The sequence below is a fragment of the Ictidomys tridecemlineatus genome, chromosome 9, assembly GCF_052094955.1.
Source record: "Ictidomys tridecemlineatus isolate mIctTri1 chromosome 9, mIctTri1.hap1, whole genome shotgun sequence".
Classification (NCBI taxonomy): domain Eukaryota; kingdom Metazoa; phylum Chordata; class Mammalia; order Rodentia; family Sciuridae; genus Ictidomys; species Ictidomys tridecemlineatus.
The window spans coordinates 103,261,135-103,266,682 of NC_135485.1; positions in this window are offsets into that span (position 1 = coordinate 103,261,135).

The window sequence follows — 5,548 nt, forward strand, 5'->3', positions numbered from 1 at the left end:
ACCAGAAAAACAACAACAACAACAACAAAACCAAGGCCACAATTCTGCCTGACTACAGGTTTTTTCAAGAACACTCGGAGCCATCTCCTCCAGAGGGCTCAGGGGCCTCATGTATGCCACCACACAGGGCCCTTCTGCTTCATCTCCAGGGCAATTTTTCTTTTATTGCTTAGAGGTAGTGTGAATTTTACACTCATACATTTCCATTTTTTTAGACACATCACAGAAGTGAGAAAGGACACTCACATATTCTAAGAGGAAACTGGGAAGAATAAGCAACCCTTCGAAGAAGATATGCTGGACCTTCATGAAAGAAAAAATGATAAAGGATCTAGGGCCAGCCCAGAAGGGCAGAGACCCAGCAGCATATCCCTGCAAAGTGTGGTCTTTGGAAAGAACTAGGGAGATGATACAGCTGTGCTTCTTAAATCTCAAGTGGTGAAGATCCTTTCCTCCTCTCCCCCAAAACACACGTATTGATCCTTTTGTAAAAATATAATAAAACTTAATTATTAAAAATAGAACAAAGATATACAAAACATAAGTACTTTTTTTTCCACCGGATTTGAACAAACATGAACTTAATTTGTCCAATTGCTCTAGAAGTTTCTAAACACTCTCAGTAATGATGTCAGTCTCGTGGCCCATTAGCAGAAGATTGACAGCATGCTTGACTATGCTTCATTTGATGATACTGCTAAACTGGTTCCCATATCAACTTCATATCAAAATCAATTGGGAAGATGTCTCAAACATTGTGTTTAAATGAAGGAGGAAATCATGTGGGAAGTCATTCTAGTGCTTTTTAACTGTCTCCCAGAAATTTTTCTAATATGTAGCCAAAGTTGAGAAACATTGCTTTAGAATAAAATGCCTTACTCTTAGTAAGTATCATTCTTGCCCATTACTAACAACCAGATCTACTCTACAAGTAATAACCCCAAAGGTACAGAGAACTTAGGCTGTCATCTATTATAATGGGCTGTGAATTCATTCAGATTGATTAGTGCCCATGTCTTCAGGTCAACAAATATTTTGAATATTATAGCCATTCATCATGTTATATCTATTCAAAGTCTTAGTGCCAGGCTTTATGGATTAAGAGATTTTAAATTATTAATGAGTTTATCAATTATTTACAAATTATTTTTCATGAGCATGATCAGTGCAAATCATACTTCAGAATCTAATAAAACTCAAACACACTGATATAATCAGCTCTTGAATTTTCAAAGCAAAAAGTTTCTTGGCCCAAAATAACCTTAGTGAGGTTACACCAGGGACAGATGAGATTCAACATATTCTGGATTTACCCTCTAACAATTGTAGAGATCATATAAAATGCCTGGGTGGAGCAGCAAAGCAGAAATAGCTGATTCACCGTGACAACAGTGTTTCCCTTGTGCCTGGGAGAGTCAAATAGCATTGAAGCTCTCATTGTTGTCTCCATCAGCTGGAAGAAAACAATTAAGAGGTTGATGGAAGTTGTGTTTTTATACCACTTATAAAATTTTATCAAATTGGTGTTTGTGTCTGGTCTTTCTTTCTTTCTTCTTCCTCGCCCATACTTGTAAACACTCCTGAACTTCAAGGTTCATATGATAGGATTATTTTTGAAGACTTGGATCCCAAAGGGACTTTCTGTTTAGATTCTGGGAAATGTTGATTGAAGTTTGGCTTTTCTGGCCTCTCTAAACAGCCAGAAATGGCAGTGCATGGCAGTAAATGAAGAAAGCCACAACCTGTGTAGGCTTGAGCCTAGATGTGAATAACTTCAATGTCGCCAGCATTTCTAAATATCAGTTCTTATGTTTCATGTCTAGATAATACTGATGTTTGTCTAACCTCTTCAATGGTGTAGAAATTTAGTTTGTGTTGTAACTTGCAGACATCTCTACCCTTTTAATGACAAGCAGCTTGAAACTATAGCAAACCAACTTATGGAAGATTAGAAATTACTTTTTTATACTAAGACCAAATTAGTCGAAATGGTTTCATGCATATTTCTGCATCCATGCTTCAAGAAACACGGTACTTTCCCTCACTAATGGACTCACAAAAGAACCTCTTCTTCTTAAGGAAGGATTTGTCAATATAAGCCAGGTTAAAGCAAAACTGCTAGTGTCCTGGTGGGATAGGAGTGTGTGAGCTTATTCCTGTACCTCCCTGACCTATCACACTGCTGCAACCAAGGTCCTTCTGAGGGTTCCCTCTGAATATGGTGTGAACCTCCAGGTTGGAGAAGTGGTCCTCAGCTATCTCTGGTGCTAAAATTCTGGAATCTTATTTCATATTTTACTGAGATGAACCCAGAGGGGGAACTCTGCAAATAGATGCAAAGAGACAAGAAGTCATGAACTTAACTTAATGACATGAATGCCTCTCAGAGACATGGCTGCCTTCTTCCAAGACCCTACCTTATGTCTTCTGGTGCTAGAGATACTCTCTTCCTAGCTGCTATGATATTTTGATATGTGTCCTTCTCAGTCTCTGTGAAGAACTAGGCCTTGGTGCCCAGTCATTTTTCAATGTGTCCTGAGCCAGGAATATGGGGAATTTTTTTCTGTCCTTTTTCTTTAAAAAAATTAAGAAAGGAAAAAGAGAGAGAGAGAGAGAGAGAGTCAGAGTGGCATGGGAGTAGGGACTTTTTTTGTTCTCACAATGCTTGACTCCTTAAATTGAAATTCTCATCAGCCTGCACACTCAGCTGGTAAGCTGAGTGAAATGGAAAGTTTATGTGGAGCAGATGTGAAGTCCTTGCCTTGTTATGAAAAATCTCCTTTGGATTCTTTTCTTGACAAGGGTGTGCGTGCGAAGGAAAATTTTCTGAAACTGCCAAGCACAAACAATCTCACAATGCAGACCTGAGAGCTGGCACAGAATGACTAGAAAAAAGGATTAGCATGAGCTTCACCTATCAGGGGATTGCTGCAGGTGCCTCTCTCTGCCCTGCCCTGGGCATGCCCCATCCCTGCATGGCTTGGCATAGCTGCAGGTAGAAAGGGTGAGTTTCAGCTTGCACCTGGCTGCATGGCTTACTACCTGAGTTTGTAGGGTGTGAGAGAAAATTTTAGGAACAAAGGCCAGAATAAAACCCCATCCTCAAGGTTTGGTGTTAGCTAAGACAGAGAAAAAGCAGCTGTGTTTACTACAATGCTGGGTGATGAACAGTTGTCTATCATTCAGCAATTAATATTACATAACTATTTCTGTTATGAAGAATCATTCAATAATAAATTCAGTTTCATTTCCATGTGCATTCAAGACCCTCTATTAACCTTTACTGAGTGTCCCACAGTTTGGTAAATACTTCCACACACATTACCTCACTTAGTCTTCACAGCAAGCCCCCAAATGGGTATGATTTCCTCCCTCTGCATTTAGAGGACTTAGGGTCTTTCCACAAGCACTTAATAGCCACCACTGATACATAAGCCTCGCTCTCATAACTCCAAAGATATTTCTGTATTTCCCAGTTAATAAATGTGGGAGCTGAAGTCATATATATATTCAAGCAAGAATCCAGGCCGTGAACCAAGTATATTGATTCTAAATCTGTTTTCTTAAAGTTCTTCCAAGTTCCCTTTAATTCTGACCCCTGCAAATTAGAGTTGCATGGGTGCATTGAGATAAGCCCTTTTCATTAGAGACTCTTGTAAATTTGGGGAGTACAACCAGCCTGTGAATTTGGCCTCAGGATTTCACAGAAATACTGGAATAGGGTTTATGAGGAAGATTCATCTGGTAAATTCTCCAAACTTAAAATTAGGATGTACACATAGTCAACATGGCCATGACTTTTTTAGTCCATTTTTTTAAAAACTGGGGGTATGTTCCAAGTTTCATGTCTTGAAATTTTATCATCCAACGAGGTCTCAATGAGAAGAATTAGAACCATATGAAATTATTCAGAGATTAAGCTTCACTTGATACATTCATTTTTGAAAACTTTAACTTTTAAATTAATGTGCTATATAAAGTTTAGTCAAGCCTGGAAGAGGCGTTTATCAGTTGAGTAATTCTGTGTTTGTGCTGGCACCACTCATACTGGTACTTCTTTGCCTTTGTACGTAAACAGATTTTGTTACTGAGATCAAGATTAGTTTGAAGGATGAGACTCAAAATGTCTACCTTTGTCCGTACGTGCTTCTTTGTTTTCTGGCAATAGCTAAAAGACGTGATGGGTTTCTTCAGCACTTAAAGGTGAAAACAATGGTACTTACACACAGACCTGATCACATGGCAGTGCTTTTACCTGCTGGATTGAAGTTAACTAATGAATTAGAATTACTAACCACATATATTTTAAATCAGACCTACAACATTTACTATGCTAGTTGAGAGATCTATGGCACAGTTTATACCCATTTTTCAAAAGGAAAGTTTTGTTCATGCATGTTATCTGGAAAAAAAAAAAACTCTCGCACATTACTTCTTCTCGGTTGATAAGAGTCAGTGTTCTGAGGTCATAATCTGAATAGCTTTTTCTGAAGATTTAGAAAAACCTGCTTCATTGGATCATTCCACAGGACTAAAATCTCCTTTGTGTAGAGTGTTTGGTTTTGGTGTACCAGTGTGACCATCAAACACTGCAAAAAATAAGATCTATCTTGGGTACTGTTCTATAAAAACTGCTAGCAGATTCAGGAGATTCTGGTGTCATTGTATTTTATACTAGGAAATAGTAGCCTGTCATGGTGAAACCATTACTTCAGGAGAGCTAAGCACTTGCCCAAGTAAATGGAAGCCCTTTGAAGTCAAGGGCTTATGTGCAGGTGGATTTTCATTTCTTTTCAGCTCCTACAGTGGTTACTCATGTGCATGCACACACTACACAACCACTTGAGACAACCCTGTGAACCATGTGATTTGGAGTCTAATGAAAGCTTATTTTCAGGGACAATGAGTTTTACTTAACTTTCTTTCTCCAAGATACCTGGAAACCCTGATCATTCATATCTATATTCTGTATACTCCCAACTCCTCTTTCCCAATCATTTAAAAAAAATTTCCTAGTCCTATTTTCATTTCTACTTAATTTTACATATCCCATAAACTACAAATCTTTGTAAACATGAGGTAGAGTATAAATATAAATGTACACATGCCCTTTAAATCAGCAAAGCCCCTCAGAGCAGCTTGCACATAGAAGTACACTTTTTTAAAAAAATAAATCATGTTGAATTGAACTAACCTGATTTGCTTCTTTTTTCTTTCACCTTTTTTATTGGTGCATTTTAGTTGTACATAATGATGAGATTTGTTGTTACATATTTGTACATGCACATAATATAATAATACAATTTGGTCAATATCATTCCCCTTTCCACTCCTCCCCTCCTCTTACTACCTCTGACTTGCTTTTATATCCTCGAAAATAAGAAGGATAACATGCCATCAGCCCTTTTCAATAGGTTTGATTGTTCTGTCTTTGTTAGATCCCTGATTTGGGTTTGAACATAAGAGTTAACTGTCTTTCTTTTCACAACTCAATCTGCAAAAGGGTGGGGCTCCTGGGACAATGGAAAGTTTTGAAGAGTGTGAATCA